The sequence below is a fragment of the Pleurodeles waltl genome, chromosome 5 (genome assembly GCF_031143425.1).
Source record: "Pleurodeles waltl isolate 20211129_DDA chromosome 5, aPleWal1.hap1.20221129, whole genome shotgun sequence".
Classification (NCBI taxonomy): domain Eukaryota; kingdom Metazoa; phylum Chordata; class Amphibia; order Caudata; family Salamandridae; genus Pleurodeles; species Pleurodeles waltl.
Genome location: NC_090444.1, coordinates 822240240 through 822261483, shown reverse-complemented (window position 1 = coordinate 822261483; position 21244 = coordinate 822240240). Strand labels below are relative to the sequence as shown.

Sequence of the window (21244 nt, the reverse complement as noted above, 5' to 3'; positions counted from 1 at the left end):
AATCATTATTACACAGGCAATACTGATGTTATACTGCTAAAAAACGTTTTGCATGTCTACTTGACTATAAAAATATAACTGGCAGTCACAGGTGGTTAGAGTGTGTACGGTCTCAGAACATAGATTGCTCTCCCAGATTGGTAGATGGTAGACTTGTGATTGGGAACTTAGCAGATGCCAATGAAGTTGATGAGAAGGAATGAAAACTTTCCTAGCTATCGTAACAGAAAGTTTAAATTCTGTTAATGACACAGAGGCGAGGATTAGGCTGTTCTCTCTTGTTTTATTTTCACAGCAGCCATTTGAAATATAACTTGAAGTTAATAACATGGGGGAAAGAACTTCATTTCCCATTGTGCTTCAAAGTCACAACAATAATAACACCGCGTCCAATATCATGTGCCAGCGTCGCCCTTCAAAGAACCCTGACAACGTTCCATCGCTCTTTTTCTTTCTGCGAACACAGCTGTCCCACTTAGCCATCACTCCTGTTTGGAAGGTTCTGTCTCCAAGTCGCAAGAAAAGAAGAGAAAGGACATCATTGCAGCCCTCCAAAAGGTTGCTGTACAAGGTATGTACCATCTTACCAGAACCAATTGTAAAACATGCACAGCATGGAATAAAATCACTAATCTATAGCACAAACCTAAGACATCACCAACATTTTTTCAGCAAGTAGTATGAAGAAAACTGCAACATATAACAGTCTAAAACAAGGTGAAAAGGGCACATAAGTATACTCCCTGATAATTGTAGCTCCTTTATGGCCTCTTCATATTCCCTCGATGTGGGGGGGAATTCAAGAAAATCTTGCTCAGGGTGGGCTAATCCTTGCCTCCGGGTCCTTAATAGAATTGAAACTTTCCATTACCATAGCTAGGAAATTTTTCATTCTATGTCAGTACAGGAGGTGGGGATTAGGCTAGTTCAAAGCTTCTCCACTACCAGAGACGCTACATTTTGGACTGGCTTGAATTAAAAACGTTTAAAAGTAGAATCAGATGACCAGTCCACTGCATTGAGAATGTCCTCCAGTCGGATGCCTAAAGAGAATGTCTTCAAGGCCATAGCTCCCCTGACAGAATAAGCCCCAAATGCAGAGTTAATGATGCTAGTTTTGTGCATGGCCCATCTAACGCACTTGGCAATAGTGGGGGAAGACACACCTTTATGGGGTTTGGTGAGAGCGATAAAGAGCGGTTTTCCCCATGGGGTCTAATCTCCTCCTTGAAAAGACGTAGCACTGTGTCAACATCCCAAAGGCAGGAATACCTGGGTGGGGGTGTTAAGGACAATCTGACTCCCCTTAAAAGCTTGCAGACCAATGGATGCTCCCCTACTGGGAGCCAGTCCACAGGAACAAAGCCTTTTGAAATGGCTGATCTGAATGTATATGCCCGGCCTGAGGCAGTGAAAGAGGCTAGAAAATTTAGGTTCTAGACAACCTCCGCCCCCAAGGGATCCAACAGTCGTAAGTAGCACCAACCAAGCCATCGAGACCATGATGAGCGATAGCCTCTGGAGGTGCTGTTCGCCCATGATTTCGTAAGGAACGTCGCAGCTTCTTGCAAAATCCCTGGGACTTTCCAACGTTCTCGGTAATCCTCCATGTCATAAGATTCAGAGAGCCTAGCTCCACCAGATGGTGACAATTCCCCAAGGGATCCCTGAGGAGATCCAAAAATAGGGATAAACGAAATGGAAAATCCCAAGAACATTCCATCAGAACTAGAAACCAAGCATGCAATCTCCAACACGGGGTTACTACCAACAGGTCCGCCTTCTGCCTCCATAGATGTGTTGACAGTCTCATGATCATCGCAAAAGGGGGAAAGGCGTATCCCTTTTTCTTGTTTCAATCTTGGAGAAAGGCGTCCGTCGCTACTGCATCTGGATCCGGTCTCCAACTGCAGTACCTGTCCAGTTGATGGTCCAGATGCTAGGCAAACAGGTCCATGGTGAATGGACCCCACCGCTCCTGAATCCCCCAAAACATACCTGGGTGTAGTTGCCAGAGGCTGGCATCCTTCCAGTGTTGAGATTGCCAGAGATATGACGGTCCAGGCAGTAGGACCAAAAGTCCTGGGGTGGGTCTAACAGAAGTTCAGATCTCGTTCCTCCCAGATGGTTTATGTAACGGATTGCTGCCACATTGTCCATCTTGAGAAGGATACAGCACTGGACTTTGTCTTTGGCCCAACATTTTACCTCGAAGGTCCCTGTTATAAATTTCAGGCAGTTTATGTGGAGTGCACGTTCTGCGGAAGACCACTTGGAAAACGGCACGCAGCGAGCCCCCAGCCTGATCGGCTGGCTTTGGATTCTTTTACTAGAACTGGTTTGGTTCTAAAAATAGCCCACCTGTTCCAGGCTTCCATTTGTGCAATCCACCATTGAAGCTCCTCCTTGGCCTGGAAAAATGGCCTGGATGGAGGACGACAGAAATCCTACTTTGCAAGCTATCTGCCTCAGAGAGGTATGGGATTCGGATAGAGTTCTCCTGAGTTTGTGCTTGATTTTCAACAACTTCTGATATGGGAGCCTGAGAGAGGCCTTCACAGAATCCACAACAAATCCCAGAAATTGTATGGTCGAAGTTGGAATGAGAGAAGACTTCTTCTCGTTGATTATAAAGCCCAAGGATTTGAGCAGAGTGACTACTCGTTGCAAGTGGGCCAAAAGGCGAGAAGGTTCTTGGTCCATGAGCAGGATGTTGTCCAGAATTATTATGAGACGAAGTCCCCTTGCTTGAAGGTATTCCACCACCGGTTTTATGACCTTAGGGAAGCACCACGGGACGCATGAGAGATCGAAAGGGAGGGAGTTGAATTGGAAAGTCTGAGAGTGCCATTGGGAATGGAGGAAGTGCCTGTGGGGCGGAAAGATTGGGATCCTAAGATAGGCGTCCTTCAAAAATAGACATGCACCATCCAACCATTTACCTGCATTCAGTCACTGAGGAGATGGATTTCTTCCATCTAGAAATGTCAAAACTCAAGCCACTTGTTAAATTCCTTCAGGTTGATAACAGGACGTTGCCATCCATCTTGTTTCTCCACCAAGAACAAATTGCTGAGAAAACCCTGGGGCTGTAGGAGAGATCGCTCCCTTGCCTAACAGCTCTGAAACCTCAGTGTCCACCAGAACCCTTTGTGATGTGGAAACGATCATGGGCCGTTGCCTGGTGTATTGGACTGGGGACCCATAGAACTCAATCTGAAACCCCTGCACCATCTGCAGTACCCAGGCATCTGAGGTCAGTAATTCCCAAGTATGGTAGAACTGAGCCAACCTTCCCCAAAGTTGCACCCCCGAGTAGGAGTGGACACTCACCTTGATAGGAACAGAGGGAAGAGTTGTTTCTGTAGTTGCCCCTGGAGCCACATTGCTGAGGGTGGCCTCGGGTAGGATAGAAGGTGGAGAACTGGGTGGAGTCCTGCCACTGCCCCTACGGACCGTCGAACCTCTGTTAGAGGGCTGTTGTAAAGCATGGCCGGCTGCGCGCCGCCTTCCTCAACCGCCTGAGGCACAAACATGTGGTGTGAATATTCTTCTAATGGAGATATAGGCTTTATCTTGGGAAGTGAACGTATTTACAAACTTCCCCAGTTCCTGAATAAATTGGTCACCAAAGAGCCCCACATGTGCTATGGGACAAGCCTCCAAAGTTGCTGGCTCCCCCAGTTTTGGATCTATCTTGATCAAGAGAGATCTGCGCCTTTTAGTAGAATTTGTGCAGTTCGCATTGCCCAGGTAAATGATGGCCCTTTGTGCCCAACCTGACAGGACTTCAGGGGAGATCACGAAGCCTGAGGCCCTGACGTCTTTGGCCATATCCAGGATCTTTGACAGGGGCCCAGTCATATCAAGGAGTTTATCCTGGCATGAACTCCAGGACCTATCAATTCCCTTCTTCGGGTTCCTGACAAACTTTGCCAGAGGGATGGCCATTCTGGGATCTATCTCCTGAGTCAGGGCTACCTTTCCCTCAAGAGAAGGATGGGAGCATTCCCCAATGAGGAGATTCCTGACCTCATTCTCTAGAGGTTTGCCTAGGTGGTTTGCCACGTATGCCGCCACCTTTGGTGCCGGTGATCATTCCGAAGAGCTGGGGTGGATGAGGTCCTCAGGGTCCAACATATCTGAGTCCCTGCCCTGTGATTCCTCATGAGGGGTCCTGTGCCACTTTTGAGGGCTTATCGATAGGGAGCCAGGCCTTCAGATCTCGTGGAACCTCATCGAAGAGGGAGGATGAGGAATCATGACTCTCTACAGAACTGGGGGAGGGGGAGCCTCTGGAGGTGCCGGGGATGGGGGAATCTGGAGGGGGGTGGGCCTTGTGTCCAAGAAAGCCTTTTTAAGCTGGGCAAAGGCATCTAAATCAACCCCCGGTTCTTGTGCGCGCTTGTGCTTGGGGGTCAGATGAGGCATCTCCTGGAAGTAAGGGGGTCAGGGGCCTGGAGTGTTCTTCCTCCGCGAGGAAGGGTCATGGGTACTGAGCCTCCAGCAATTACATCTTCCTCTCCAGGGGTGCAATGGCCTGAGTGACTGCCTTCCATTTAGGGGAGTCCATAATATGGCAGAAATTACTATCCTCCAAGTATTCGGAGGGTTCACCATCCGGGTGGGTCTCTGGATTCTGCATTTAACTTAGGGCCGGTAGGCTTGTCAATCGAGGGCGATAATAGACTGGGTCAGCCAGTGCAGGCAATAGTAGGGGCTTGTAGCTCAAAGTGTGGGCCAGTGAGCACTGTCAAGCGCGTAACCACATGGCCTAGATTGGCCTAGTACCTCTTTCACCACTTGTTTAAGCGGGCTGAACAAATATAGCTATGTCTGCCTGGGCCTGGTCCCACAGAAGTAAATATGATAATGCTACCCACGAAGCGGGTGTTTATACTCTAGACGGGAGGCTCGTAACAGCCTGCAGACTGGTGTTAGTCCTACGCTTCTCGCTGCCGAGGGAAAATGACAGGGAGGCGCATCAGACTCACAATGCAAGGAATGTGCGCATGGGCGTAGGAAGTGTGGGGGACGCAGGGGATATGTCCCCCCCAGATTTTGGAGTGGGGGGGATACGGGGGACAAGGGTGGGGGGGACAAGGGGACAGAAGAATGTTCCCTTCTCTGAAAGCGCTACCTATACTGGCCCTGCACTTTGTAGTGTTTAAGCCCTGAAAAGGGCTTAAACACACATTGCCAGTCGCGCAACGATAAATGAATTGACCACGCGACTCAGTGTGTTCAGGTTCTGGCGGCGTGGCTAGATTCGGCCTTTTTATTAGACGAGCCCGTTTGACACAGGTCCCCGTCGTGTATCGCAGGCCCCGAATGACTCTCGGCCACGCCTCCTCTTTATCCACGGAGCACACCAACAACATTAAACATGAAGGTGAAATCCCTCGGAAACATCCGGGGATTTCACTCAGGGTGTTATGCAAATAGGAGGCACCCCTCTGCCATACAACATGTCGACTGGCCAGTTACATCACTGGCCAGCGACCTTACATTCCTCCACAAATGGCAAAACAACAACAACGCCAACCAGAAGGGTTAGTCAATATTCACACAAATGATCCCGTAGACGTGTAGAAGGGCAGGGATTGCCCCGCAGGCTGTACCTGGCCGACCCAGATCGTTGAGACACCACCTCAGTGGCCGGACCACCAGTCACTTGTTCATTCGGGACAGGCCCTGTATCACCCACAGGGTGACTTACAGGACCACGCGGTGAAAAACCATCTTCGGGCCCTTCAAACACCGGACCACTCTCCTCGACATCACCAACACCTTCGTCTCTAGTGTCTCCCACGTCATGAAACTTCTTGAAGAACGACACATTGCGGGTCACCGTATCTGTACCACGCTGGACAACCACAGCAGACCCATTCCGTTGAACAATTCTCCACGGTACTGTAGAAAAAGGCGTACGAAACTTACTCCCCGGGAGGGTCTGCTTGAGTAATACGTAATCACCAACTTTCATGTCAGACGCGGTGGCTCGCTGAGTACGGCTGGCCTGTAGGTTCGACCTCCGCCGCTTCTCCTGAACCAACTCTCGGGCCATCTCTGGAGGAACGCACGAAGAATGATGAGGAATAGCATCAACAGACGCCCTCCCAAAAGCAACATGACCCGGAGCTAAATTGGTGGTGGAATGAGGCGTTTGTCGCTAATTTCGCAAAAACAAAAAGATTGCATACTCAACAGACTGGCCACCGGCCACCACAATTCTTATCACCTTGTTCAAAGTCTGCATAAACCGTTCTACCTCCCCGTTGGCTTGAGGCCAGCGCGGGGTGATCCGGCGATGACGGGTGCCAGTAATCTTCAGATATTCAGCCAGTTCCTTGCTCTGAAAAGGCAGCCCATTATCAGTCTTGATCTCTGCAATCAGACCATGAGTAGCCATCGTTTTCTCTAACCCAGAAATCACCACCTCTGCCGTGAGGGCAGAAATAATCTCAACCTCAGGATATTTTGAGAAATCATCAATGATGACCATGGTGTGACGGCCATCAGGTAAACTGCCAAAATCCAGACTGATGGACCAGTTGGGGTCGGTTCAGTCTCAACGGGAAAAGGCCTGCTCGAATCACCAGTGGCCTGACACCAACGGCACGACCTCACCAAACGCTCAACCTTTTCGTCCATAAGGGGAAACCAGACCTTGGATCGGAGGCGGCTCTTCGTTTTGACCAACCCTTGGTGTCCATTGTGCGCCAACTCAACTGCTTTGGTGGTGAGAGACGACGGGATAACCAAACAATTCCCCCATAACAGACACCCTTGAGGGTCAGTAGTAAGTTCACGATACGTTGAGACTCAATGTTCAACAACGGCAATTGTCCTTTGATACAGTGCCACTGATTGCTCTGTATGGCTGCAATGACTTTCTGAAGATACTCATCCGACTTAGTTGCTTGTATGATCTCCCCCATAGTCATTGTCAATGGCCGGGATCGATCGGTCACATATCTAACATATTCTTCAGTCTCTTTTGCTTCTTCAACCTCTATCTCTGAGGCACTTCTGGGATGTCTCGACGGATAGTCAGCCGGGTTTTCGGACCCCGGGCAATATTCTAATTGACACCGATAGTCTTGCAATTGTAGCATCCATTTCTCAATTCTTGGCGGAGGATGTGGTTCCGTTTAACAGAGGAAGCAAAGGCTTATGGTCAGTGGTCACAACAAAAGGGCGGCCATACACGTAAATATGGAAATGCTTGCAGCCCCAATGGACCACAATAGCTTCCTTTTCAATTTGCGAATAACGCTGTTCAGTGTCAGTGAGCGAACGGCTAGCATAGGCAACGGGCGCCCACATACCTTCTCCTTGTTCCTGCAGCAGCACAGCACCTAAACCCTTTGGCCCCGCATCCACAGCAACCTTGGTATTCCTTTTGGGATCTAAATATTTCAGGACAGTCTCGCTGGACAAAGCTTCTTTGATTTTGTTAAACGCTGTTTGTTCAGTAGACTCCCATTTCCATGACTCAGAGGCTTTGAGGAGATTCCTTAGAGGCTGGGTTAGATTGGACAAATCCTTTATAAATCGACCACAGTAATTTACCATCCCTAAGAAACTTCTGACCTCTGTGACTGTGGTGGGCGTGGGTGCCTCTTTGATGTCGTTTACCTTTGCAGGATCCAGGGCAACCCCATTTTCCGAGAACGTGTAACCAAAGAACTGTATTCTGTCTTTTAGAAACTCACACTTCTGTCGATGCAAGGTGAGACCAGAGTCCTGAATTCGTTGTAGGACTTTTTGGAGCTGGGCATTGTGTTCGGCAATGGTGGGGGCATGAACAAGGATATTGTCACTGACATTTATTGTCCCAGGCAAACCCACCAACAGCTCTTGGATAACGTTTTGGAATACATCCGCAGCACTGGATACCCCAAAACTCAGACGTTTGTACCTCTGGAGCCCTACATGGGTAGAGAAGGTTGTTATGTAGCGCGGCTCCGGGGCCAACACCAACTGGTGGTATCCAGACCGGAGATCAAGCTTCGAGAACCACCTCGAGTCACTGAGCTCTCCCAAAATGTCATCAATCGTAGGGGTCAGGTGTCTTTCTCTTTTGATGGCTGCATTTGGGAGTCACATGTCCACACAGATTCTCACCTCGCCTGGCTGTTTGGGCTTCCGAGCCACTACAATGGGAGATTCCCAGGGGGTGGGCCCGGAAACTTTCTCAATAATCCCAGCTTTCTCCAAATTATTTAGCTCTTTCTCCACCTGAGGTCGGAGGTGGAATGCTACTCGCCGATGGCGGAGAGCCACCGGTTGTATTGTTTGATCAATGTGGAGCTTGATCTCTCTTCCTCGGAGACACCCGATGCCATTAAAAATTCCGTCGTACCGGGCTACCAACTCCGTCACCGACTCTTGGTGGATGCTGAAAGCAAACTTCACTATTTGTAACTCCTCTGCCGCCTGACAACCTAATAGCATGCCAGTCCCTCCCTCCATCACGTAGACTTTCCCCCGATATGGTGTGTAGCCCATGGGTGATTGTGGTCTGGAACATCCCCCTCAAGGAAAGGGGAGTGCTCTGTCCATAGGCATATACCTTGACATTAGTCTTGGTTAGTGTTGGAGTCGGGGACATTTGGCAATGTTCTTCCGCTGCCAGGAAGTTTATGGAGGCTCCCGTGTCTACTACAGCCACCACTTCATGGCGGCCCATGAATATCTGGCACCTTGGAAGCTGCGCTTGGTGATGGCTGGTAGGTGTGGTCGCGAATAAAGAGTGGACGACATGAATAACCGTTTCGTCATCATCCATGTCGCTCCCTCGCTCTGTTTTTCAGGAGGTGCATCTTCGAGCACGATGTTGACGGCTGCCCCTCGGGTGTCTTTGGACCGGCAGACCTTTGCGAAATGATTCAACTTCCCGCAGCTAGAGCATACTTTTCCCCTTGCCGGACACTCGGAAGCTCGGTGTGGCAATCCTCCACAGTATCCACATTGTCTGGGGCGTGGATTACTCACTTTTTGTGGAGTTTTCTTCTGGGGTGTCATGACTGCATTGGTGACCTCTTCTTTTATGGGACGTTGCAATGCCGCCTCCATATGGGAGACCCTGGCTTTTGAGAGCTCCTTTACTCGGCCTAGCTGTAGAATGTCCGGTAGTGATTTCCCGGATTCCTCTAGGATGCGTTCCCTGAGGGGGAGGGAGGCGCATCCTTGTATTAATTGTCCTCGGACTTCTTCAGTCTCATCATTAAACCTACATGTGCCCGCTAACTCTCTTAGCCTTAGGTGAAAAGCATCTAGCGATTCGTCCATCTGTTGCCTCGCTTGTCTAAATATAAACCTCTCGTAATCAGTATTAACCATCGGCTCAAAATGGCGGTTGAGGGCAGCTATGAGTGTCGTATGAGTCTTGGGCGCGTCTTCCACAAGGTTTTTTGATATTTTATATATGTCCTTACCACCTATGTGGATGAGCATGGCACGTTTTTGGTCATTTGCTACCTTCGTAGCCTCAAAGAATAGCAACACTCTTTCTACCCATTCGCTCCACTTGGGCGCTTGCGTAGAGGGGGCCCCTTCTACCACAAAGGGTTCTACTGGAGGTATTGCAGACATTGTGGCTGGGGTGATGTTACATGGGTTGCTTGCCACTGTGCCTGTGATGAAAAACACCACCTGCTGCTCAGTTCTTGATTACTGGCTATGGGGAGGGACACTTGTACTCACTGTGTCCTTTGGTATTCCAGGTTGGATGTGTATTCTCTTCTTCAGATGCCAAGCATGCCAGGAAAATTGCCTTCTTGGCACTCTGATTATTATAATTATTTTCCCCGAGGTGCCTCTCGCCGTTTTTCGTCTTCGTTTTTTTATTTTTTTTTTATTTACTGTTGCTCCTTTATGAGGTGCCTCTCGCCGCACGTGCACCGCGATGTGAATGCGGCTACAGCGGGGCTCAGAATTACCAGCGTGGATCCGCCTACCTTGTCGCCACTTTGTAGTGTTTAAGCCCTGAAAAGGGCTTAAACACACATTGCCATTCGCGCGACGATAAATGAATTGACCACGCAACTCAGTGTGTTCAGGTTCTGGCGGCGTGGCTGGATTCGGCCTTTTTATTAGACGAGGCCGTTTGACACGGGTCCCCGTCGTGCATCGCAGGCCCCGAATGACTCTCGGCCACGCCTCCTCTTTATTTTATAGCTCCGGGCCGGAGGCCACGGAGCAACCCAACAACATTAAACATGAAGGTGAAATCCCTCGGAAACATCCGGGGATTTCACTTGGGGTGTTATGCAAACAGGAGGCACCCCTCTGCCATACAACATGTTGACTGGCCAGTTACATCACTGGCCAGCGACATTACACACTTGACCTGTGACCTGGCTCCAGTACACTCGCCCTCTGCCCTTTTGTTGTGCTGCAGCATACAAGGGATTCTTTCTCACCTTGCCCCTCAGCAGTCTGCACTTCTGAGAACAAAGGGAGACGAGAGGCCCTTTGTTGATTGCTGTCTGCATCCCGTCCCTTCTGAGCCCTACCCTTCCTGTCGCTTGAAGATCGAACCCTGAAGACAGCAGCAAGATTTGAAGAAGAAGTTAAGAAGGTTTGGGTAATTAAATAAAGTATTGCCAAGTAACTCCCTTTCTTTTTAAATACAGCGCTGTGTTTCAGAGTATCTCCCTTTCTAAAACAGTATTGGTGAGTTACTGTGAGACATGAGCAGGGCAGGCTTTAGCGCGCTAGTGGCACCCTGTGCGCCAATGCTTGTTAGGGCCCCCCCTTTCTGCCGCCTCTCTCTCACTCTCTTCTCTCCTCTGTCTCCAGCTTGCCTGCCCCAGTGCTAATTATTGTCCCCTAAGTTGACATCCTGCCCCCCCCCCCAACATTTCGGTCCCCTGTCTCTCCCTCAGCCTTCCTGGTATTTGTGAAAGCCCGCTCTGAAGGCCAAGGGCTGTCTGTAAACCTCATTTCCTGCCAATGGCCTGTGGATGCGAAGCCAGCACTGGGGCAGCTCACAGGCTTTACAGGAGTTCACAGGCTGTGGTAGAACAGAGTCTGGCACTGCTGGATAGACAGCGGAGAGACCAGCACACAGCATGGGTCCCAGGAAGAACCAGATGGCCTGAGAGATGGACAGGGCTAGGTAAGGCAGCTAGGGTGATGCAAATGGTGCTGCCGCACTGGGTGCTGACTTAGGATGGGGGTGCTGTGATTGCAAGTATATTGTGACTTTAAAAGCACCTGCTGGGTGTTCCTTGCCACCAACAGTTTTCAGGCAACAATAAAAATCTTAAGATAATTCCAGTGATTAATGGTCATTCTGGAGAGAGATTGAAGTTTTGTCTAGTGGAAGTTTTGACTCATCATACCGTACAGGGTTACTATGCCTGCTACAAAGGCCGTCTACATACAGATCACAAAGTGTATATAATGTGAATAGGTCAGTGGGTTACTGCTTTTGTCAGATGCAGAAAAGTACCCTCTTTTTGGCATGGTTACCCCACTTTTTGCCTGTGGTCAGTATGTTTTGACTGTGTTCACTGGGATCCTGCTAACCAGGACCCCAGTGCTCTCTCCCATTAAATTTGGTTGCTTGGACCACACACACCCCACACTTGGCATACTGGTGCCCCTTATAAGTCCCAAGTATATGGTACCCAGGTACCCAGGGCTTTGGGGGATCAGAGGTTCCCCATGGGCTGCAGCATTTATTATGTATTATGCCATCCATAGGAGCCCATGTAAACTGTGTCTGCAGGCCTGCCATTGCAGCCTGCATGAAAACGTGCATGCACCCTTTCACTTCAGGTCACTGCACCAGGTCACTGTAAGTCACCCCTATGGTAGGCCCTCCTAGCCCAGAGGGCAGGGTGCAAGTACCTGTGTGTGAGGGCACCTCTGCAGGAGCAGAGGTGCCCCCACGAACTCCAGCTCCATTTTCCTGGACCTCGTGAGTGCGGGGACGCCATTTTACACTTGTACTGGACATAGGTCACTACCTATGTCCAACTACATAATGGTAACTCCGAACCTGGGCATGTTTGGTAACAAACATGTCAGAATCATACCCCAATACTATTGTCAGTATTGATTGTATGATTCCATGCACTTTGGGGGCTCCTTAGAGGATCCCCAGCATTGCTCCTACCAGCTTTATGGGGTCTTCCGGACAGCCCACGCTTCTTTCACCCCTCAGACAGATTTCTGCCCTCCTTCTGCTGCTTGAGCAGATCATGTCCAGGAAGGCAGAACAAAGGATTTCCTTTGGAAGAGGGAGGCAACACCCTCTCCGTTACAAGGCTTGGGATGGGTAGCCTCGCCAAGCTACTAGTATGCTCTGAAGGGCACTTTTGGTGCCCTCCTTGCATAAACCAGTCTGTACCAGTTCAGGTACCTCAGCCCCTACTCTGGCGTGAAACTGGACAATGGAAATGGTGTAACCACTCCCCTGTCCATCACCACCCCAGGGGTGGTGCCCAGAGCTCCTCCAGGTGGCCACTTGATTCTTCCATCTTGAATCCAAGGTTGGCAGAGGCCTCTGTGAGAATCTGAGTGGCCAGGTCAGGGAGGTGACATCACAGCCCCCTCCTAGGTGGTCACCCGGCTAGGTGACCAATCCCCCTTTCTGAGCTATTTTGGGTTTCCCTCTTGGGTGGGTCCTCAGATTTGACGTGCAAGATTCCAGCAGGACTCCTCTGCAACGTTTACTTTGACTTCTGGCCACTGGAACCGCAACTGGACTTCACAGGAACCTACAATCTGCAGCTCCAGCGACGACTTTGCCACGCAACATTGTTTCTCCGACTCCTTCCAGCAACTGCAACATTTGCCCAGCTGTGCTTCCTCTGAGGGCAGCAAGTCTTCAGTCTGCATGAGAAGAAAGAAGGAAAATTCCTTGGAGTGAAGGAGTCACTTACCTGCATCCACAGGCACCAACTGCAACAACAACCGGCTGCGTGGATCTCCTCTCCTCCTGAGCTGCGTGGATCCTGCATCAGGGGTGATAGTCTGGAGTGGTCTCCTTGGTCCTCTCTACCAGCTGCCCAACTTTGGAGTAGGTAGGTCCTTGCCTTCCCATGCAGGACAGTACCCCCATGCACTGCGTCTCTTGCAGCTACCAAGGGATCTTCAGGCTCCGTGTAGCCTCAGCCCCTTGCACTCTTCTCTGTGAAGCACAGCCCTCAACGTGCTTCATCTGTGAAGTGGGACCTCTCTTCAGGTGTGCTGTGGGCCTCTCTACAGCTCCTGGGCTCCTTGCCTGTAGGTCTTCTGTGGGGGCTGCCTCTCCTCCTCCAGACTCTCTGCCTTGCTGATGGTCACCTGGGACTCCCCTCCATGGGTTGAGTCCCCCTGGACCTTGCTGGTCCCCGGCAGCTCCACTTTTCTCCTACTGCGACATTTGCTTTTGCCAAGCCTTGTTGGTGGGTTTTCCACACCACAGACTGACTGCAATTCTTCATCTGGCATGGGACGTCGACTGCATCACCTAGGAACTCTTCTTCTGCTCCAGTGCTGCATTGCTGACCATCTTCGTCTCCCCGTCGACCAACTCCTGCATCCACAGATGGGTGGGTAGTGGCTCCTGCCACGACCGGACCATCCTACATAAACTGGACTTGGTGCCCTTCTTTTCCAGGTCTTACTCTTCCAGGATCCACCTCTAGTTTCTTGCAGTCTTGTCTGCGTTTTGCAATATCCTTCTCTGTAGTCCTTTTGGTGGGTCAGGGAAAAAACAGTAACTTACCTCTTTTCTCCTGGTCGCTGGGGGGCATTCTGGTACTTACCTTTGGGGTTTCCTAGTTCCTCCAGCTCCCCTCTACCATTTCCACTTCCTTGGGTGGGGACCCAGCTTTCGCATTTCACTTTCTTAGTATATGGTCTGGTCCCCTCTAGGCCTTCAGTATTGCCTATTGCTTTTCACTGTTTTCTATTGCTTTTTATGCCAATTTGTGATTGCTGCTGTACATATAATAGTGTGTTACTTACATCCTATTGGAGTATTGCCTATCTAGTGTTTTAGTGTTTGTGTTACTGTAATAAGGAACCTTTATTTTCGTAACACATGTTTCTTTCATGTGTGTAAGTGCTGTGTGACTACAGTGGTATTGCATGATCTTTGCATGTGTCCTAGATAAGTCTTGGCTGCTCATCCACAGCTACCTCTAGAGAGCCTGGCTTCTAGACACTGCCTACACTTCACTAATAAGGGGATACCTGGACCTGGTATAATGTGATAATACCATAGGTACTCACCACACACCAGGCCATCTTCCTACACCAGAGAGCTCCTTTTTGTCCCCTGCAATTTATAAATGAAAACTGAATATAGAACAGTGAGCAATGAACTCATCAAAGAGCTGCATGCAAACATCAAGGTATAGATTAGAGCGTCATGATTTCCCCCCACTTTTTGATTAACTTAATGTTGCAAAACAAGCTGATTTGAGCGCAAATCAGTTCTTATTATTAAAGAGAGCCCCCAACCATGGTGTTATGTTTTAAATTCTGAGTTTGCGCTTCTCCAGATAAAGCACTCTGAAACTATACCTGCTACCAGTATGGATGATCTGTGACACCTACACCTTGTAGTCCTCTGTCTTATGTAACATTTCATATACACTGATTTACACATATATGATGATTGTCTCTGCGTAATGTCTGTGTGATGTAAAGTGCTTTGACACCATAGACTGATATGAGGGATGAATGATGGAACAACAAATGCGTATATCGTGCATGCCTTAACATCTCGGTCTCAACAATGACCGTGTCTTTACTACGCATGCCTTTACAACGAATTTAATTGTAAAAGCATGTTTGGTAAAGGAACATGCGTGGTAAATTCTCCTTACCCTGCCCCCTTACACCTGATACAATACTTCACCCATCCAAGCACTTAAAACTGCCCCTGCCCTGAGCCCTAAACCCCTCTGCCCTGAGCCCTAAAAGTAACCCTGCCCTGTCCTAAAAACTACCCCGACCCCCACTCTAAACCCTAAAACCTACCCTGAACTGCTCTAAAAACTACCTTGATGCCCCTGCCCCTACCCTGAACCCTAAAACCTACCCGCTCTGTCCTAAATACTACATGACCCCCACCCTGTTCCCTAAAACCTACCCCACACTGTCCTAAAACTACTTGAACTCCATGCACTCCTCCTGAGCCCTAAAACCTACCCCACCCTGTCCTAAAAACTACCCCGATCCTACCCTGCCTTAAAAATGACCCCAACCTCCCCCTCTAAACCCAGCCACAGCCCTACTTACCTCTCCTCCCCTTCTTCCTGTTCAACCCGGACAGCTAGACCGCTCTCTATGCTGTAACCACGCATATGTGTGGTAAAGATGTGTGGTAAAGGCATGCGTGCTAGACCCATATTTGTGGTAATGGCAGCGTGGTCAATGCATTGCATTGATTGCGTTGTAAGGGATATTTCCCGGTATGAGTGGTGCTATAAAACTAATTAAATGCATCTGAGAGAGAGTGGTGATGGATAGTAGTGAGGGAATCCGTGGCAGAGGTGGTCACTGGGGGCACCAACAAACAATGTCGCACAGGGCGCCAACAGCACTAAGGCCGGCCCTATCAGACAGCACAGCAGTTCACAGGAACGCGGCAGCACAGAGACTGCCACTTGACAGTCAGACAAGGACCTAGCAGCAATCATAGGCCTCACTGGCCTTCATAGGCAGGCGGAGGCCCAGAGACTGACACAGCCTGACTAGTAAGAAAGCTCCCAACAGGCAGCACAGTGCATGGCAGGCAGCACAGGAATCGACAGGAAGCACTGCGCCCAGCAGGCAGTACAGGCCTCTTAGGACTTCACACAGGCGAACAGCATCACAGAGCCTGCCGCTGCCTAACAGGCAGCAAAGGGCCCAGCAGACAGGGAATTGCAGGCCACACAGGATTTGACTGGAAGCGACTGCCTTTCCCATCTCCCCCCACCACGGCAACCCTTCTGGGTGCAAACTTTGTGCAGGGGGCCCACCTAAAGGTTGTCCCTGTCCCCCCCCCCCCAGAAATTTAGTGTCTCACACGCCCCTGAATGTGCGGAGTGCAAAATTGACGCGGTGTACGGCCCTCTAGCGGCAGGCTGATCCCAGACGTTAGATGAGAATTGGGCGGCCATGGAGGAGCGGTAGAACGCTCCTATGGTCGCGCGGAAAGAAAAAAGGTTAGCAAAGTCAAGCGTGCATTAATAATCAACACATGAAGGCGACGGAAAGCACTTATCTTGCACGGCTGCTGGAGCTGCAAGAAAAAGGGAGATGAAATGTCGTTGGAAGTCTTTGAAGTGCGACACTGGCAAATGATTGGACGCTGTGTTATAATTGTTGTGGTTTTGAAGCACAATGGGAAATGAAGTTCTTTCCCTCATGTTATTAATTTCAAGTTATACTTTAAATGGCTGCTGTGAAAATAAAGCGAGAAAGAATAGCCTAATCCTTGCCTTCAGCCCTGACATAGAATCAATGCATAGTGCATGGCATAATATCTCACACTCGTGACATATAATTTTGAAGGCATATGTCCTGACACATTGATAATTATGTGACTCAAGTAGTGATCATGTCTACTCATGCTGTAAATGTGTAAATTTCTTGGCAGACACATTGCCAACCGTGAACTCACAGAGGATTGTTACAGACATGAAGGTGGGCAACAACCTAACAGACAACATGTGAGTGATGTCATCTTACAGTGGAAGCCCTGATACACCAAGGTGAAAGAGTTTTAATGGTGTAACAAGGGGGCAGGGATCAATTACAATTGCTAATTGGCGTAGATTGGAACATGTCATGTGACACACATTTCAGATAGGATTGTAGTTTGGTCTGTGGACAGGTCATACTATGTTACCATGTGGTCTGTCTGGCTTTTGTTGGTACAAAAATGCCATTCTCTTACTTTGGAGGCACGATGTCACAAAATAGAGTCAAGTTGTTGAAAAATGCCCATCCAAGTTCACCAGCAGATACACAGACATCGGATATTCTGAAGTCCATAGAGAGTTTGGTGACGCTTCCTCGCTAGATTTCCCCATTCTCTTACAGAGTATGTAGAAAAATCACACATATACAGAATTGGGTTGATATCTAACTTTGATCTGGCTCTCATAAAGTTCAATGTGCAGTCTGTAAATTTAGGTTCAATATCCCACCAACATAATTGTTGCATGATCTTATAAGGAACACTCATAAAAGTGGTGCTTAATCCAAGGGTGTAGGAGGGCAATATGGACACGACATTTGTGACACCAAGAACTGCATGGGTGGTGAAACATATATGATTGGGTTTGTTTGACTGAAATGTAGTCTTTAACCTGGCCTGGAGTTGCACAGTATCATACATGATGTACAACACTTACCAGGCCATGTTATTTCGGTATTCTGTGCTGCTGCTACCGGAAAAGCTGACTGAATTGTTACTGCTGCACAATGGCCTGGAGGCTGCATCTGCATCCAGACGTCACCAGTAGTCTTAGCCTGTGGGCCACAAACATAAACACCGACTGCCAATCTGCAGACAGGCCCCAGAGGATGGCCGCTTCTGAAGACTGGTGCTGCCGTGTTTACTAGCTTCCCACAGCTAATGTGTTATCCTGGAATGGAGGAGTCCGCCCACCAGGGCGTGAATGCCACCTATGCCTGACACCCAGCCCAGACTGCCGACAAGCACCAGTATATAACCACAGGGCTTATCTGCACCTGGAGATTGAAAAGACTGAGGCATGCAGATGTGCTTGTTGAACTATTAGATTTTTAGCATAAAACCTACTAGAGACATTGAACTGAGTTGTTAAAAATAATGTTTGATAACTTTAGAGCTATCTGAACCTGATCTTAATCGTTGCCTATGTCCACAGTTTAGAGGCAACATTAATAGAAGTTTCTAGTCCTGTGGGAAGAGAGTATGGTTCCTAGGAAGGAAGGGGGATTGTAGTGCCTTACTGTGAGGGCAACTTATGACAACCTTGTATGAAATGTCAATTTGATTGTATTTAGTGTTGCTGTGAAATTAAAAGTACTTTCAGTTACAGAACAATAATCACGGGCTGGACATCACGTTACTGCACCTGTTGTTTGGCTCTTTCACCCCACACTACCTCCCTGAAAAGCCCGTAATTGCCCACTCGCACTGCTATGAGAGTTCGGTGCTGAAAAGGTTGAAGTTGGCCTAGTTTGCAGAGCCATGATAAGAAATGCAATCGGACACCAGTGGCAAAGACTATAATAACAACATTAGGGAACTAATAGCTTCTGTCCGCTCTTTGACCCCGAAAATGGAATCTGACAATAGGGAACCTCAGTTGGAGGTAAAAGTGGGGAAGTTAAACTTGTGTTAAGGTGGGAAACAACAGCAGCAGCTGAAGGTAAGCAGGAAAAGAAAAGCCAGAAGTAAAGAAAGGAGAAGCAAGCAGAGTTGAAAGAGTCTAAGATATGGCCAGAAAAAGTAAAGCAGACCAATGGGAATAGAGGGGAGAATGTGTGAAGGAAGGCAAAGGGGGCAGGAATAAAGGAGAAGGAAGGGAGCCGAGATAAGGAGATGGAAGGAAGAGCTAGGGTAATGATGGAATATGGGTCTGAAGGGGGCTGTAGTGAACAAGGACGGTGTTCACCCTACTTAGCAGGGGCTAAAGAATGGAAAGAAGTGCTGGGGTGAAAGGAAAACATCTGCTCTGATGTGGACTCAAAGATGGAAAGAACATCTAAGGGCAAATAAGGATGAAGGGAGCAAGGGTAAATTGGAAGAAGGTGTGGTAACTCAAAAAAATAGCTCAGTAAGAACCATTACATTCTCTCTACTACTCTGCTTGGTAGGAAAACTAGGCAGGACTACTGGCTGTTTGATGACCCTCAGAGATGCTTACTGGGCACTAATCTTAGCTGTACTAAGAGAGTGAATGTATGAAGTTTGGAGAGAGTGGAGGAAGAAGCATACTTTTCCCACCTATGTTTGTTTTGTTTTTGCAGTCTCTGTTTGTATCTGCCCTAAGTCTCAACTTCAAAACAGTGTCTAGCCTTGAAACATTCAAACAGTGCACTTAAGAGTACAATCAGCTTGGGAGAGATCCGCTCCTCCAAACTCCAAGTCATTTTGTGAAGGAACCCAGTCTACCCTTGTAGACTGCAAAGTGTTTGTGAACAGAAATGTCCTTATAATTTATCAACCCTTTCACAAGTGTGGCATGAAGAGGTGGGACATAGAGGGAGAAAGAATGAAATATGGTGTACAACTACAGATTTAATGTGCTTTATAAACAACATTTACCATGTATTTCATCATCTAATAATTTGTGGGACAAACCCTGATTGATACCCCAGCGGTATATGTTTCTTTCAATAATATTTTTTCATGGTCAGCACATTTTGCTATCTATCCTAATGTGTGTTCAAATGAATTTTTCAAAGCAATACTTGATGAAGCCCGCAGCTCCCAGGTGACGTGGATCCTTTAAGCTACAAAAGTTCTAATCAGTCAGCGTTGCTGTGAGTTTTAGCGCAATACTCTGTCACTACATTTATAAAATCTTCTGTGTAAAGCTCGCCTAAAGCTCCTCGCTAAAAAGTGTCTTGCTGTTTTGAAGAAATTGCCTCATACAGTGAATCAAAATATCACTTTGGAGGCATTATGCTTTAAAAGGGCAAAAAGAGGGCTCTTCCATATGCAATAAAATGCTTTTTTTGTTGTTGTTATTTCTGCAGTCTAGAAAAAGAGATTGGGTGAGCTAGATCAAATGATTGTAATATATGATAGTAAAATAATTTATATAACGTGAATGTGGTAAGAGAACTGTGCCAGTGCTGTATAGCGCTCCATCTCCCATGAGGCCTGGTTCGAACTTAATGAAATGCTACTTGCCAATGGTATTTACCAAGCATGCATTAATTTTCCATACGTTTTCCAGCAAACTGATCTATAAGCCAAATTATTTTTTACCTGCATCGTTTGCTTCTAATGGTACTCATTCTTGTTCCCGCATCAACAAGCATTGGCAAAGCCAATAGGTCTCGGCAATCTGAGAGCTATAGGCATTGGCAATGTTAATGTATTTGTGTATCTCAATAAAAACAGCCCCAGAGCCTCATGCACATGCAAAACACCTAAAGCTCTCGCATCCTTCCAATCTTACTGACTAAGCTTGAATCCTGCTGATAGGTTTACTATTTTGCCTTTTTTGGGGTTTGTTGTTCAGCAACTTGCATAAGCAGACAGATATCTGGGTACGGGGTAACACACTATGGGGTCGCCAGGGCCACCGACCACGGGAGCACCGCCAACAGGCTGGCGGTGCTCCCACGAGCATTCTGACCGCGGCGGTTCAGCCGCGGTCAGAAGCGGCAAGTCGGCGGGCTCCCGCCGACTTACCGCTGCTCGGGGGAATCCTTCATGGCGGCGGAGCGCGCTCCGCCGCCATGAGGATTCTGACCCCCCCTACCGCCATCCTGTTCATGGCGGGAAAGCCGCCATGAACAGGATGGCGGTAGGGGGGGTCGCGGGGCCCCTGGGGGCCCCTGCCGTGCCCATGCCAATGGCATGGGCACGGCAGGGGCCCCCGTAAGAGGGGCCCGCAAAGTATTTCAGTGTCTGCCTTGCAGACACTGAAATACGCGACGGGTGCCACTGCACCCGTCGCACCTTCCCACTCCGCCGGCTCGATTACGAGCCGGCATCCTCGTGGGAAGGGAGTTTTTCCCTGGGCTGGCGGGCGGTCTTTTGGAGACCGCCCGCCAGCCCAGGGAAAAACTCATAATACCCTCCGCGGTCTTCTGACCGCGGAGCAGTATAATGGGGGCGGAATTCTGGCGGGCGGCCTCCGCCGCCCGCCAGAATCAGAATCACCCCCTATATATATATATATATATATATATATATATATATATATATATATATAAAAGCAGTAAGGTAAGCCACATCACCTGATGATAAAGAAAGGGTCACCTTGTGACATGGGAAGGGAAAGTGGCAGGCTTTTACGAAACAATTAGGCAACTACACATTTCTTTTTTTCAAATTAAGCACTGGAGAGGCCTAGGCAAATGGGAGAAATGTTCTTCAGATCCAGAGGGCCTTGCTTATAAAGTGAAATTCTAATGCAGGGGGTATTGCCTTGTTTGCCAAAGGTTTTCCTATGTTCTTTGGTGATGGCAACATTGCCCACTTTCTGCTTAAGCAGATGGCTTGTGCCCTTCATTTATCCAGCTGAGAGGCAAATGCGTCATTCTGAACTAAGCATGTTTAGGATTAAGTAAA

General features: G+C 48.6%; 1 long non-coding RNA gene across 3 annotated transcripts in view; it reads right to left on the bottom strand.

Moving 5' to 3' along the window:
* Positions 1 to 263: 263 nt before the first annotated feature.
* The window catches only part of LOC138297320 (uncharacterized), a 37318-nt gene continuing 16337 nt past the window's right edge, over positions 264 to 21244 (bottom strand). Inside the window, exons 3-4 of one of the 3 annotated variants that reach the window (XR_011204024.1) lie at positions 14239 to 14284; positions 264 to 502 (exon numbers count right to left, since the gene is read on the bottom strand). This is a non-coding gene — a long non-coding RNA (uncharacterized lncRNA). Of the gene's footprint in view, positions 507 to 14238; positions 14285 to 21244 lie in introns of all 3 variants that reach the window. The other 2 variants (XR_011204022.1, XR_011204023.1) reach the window with 2 other exon arrangements.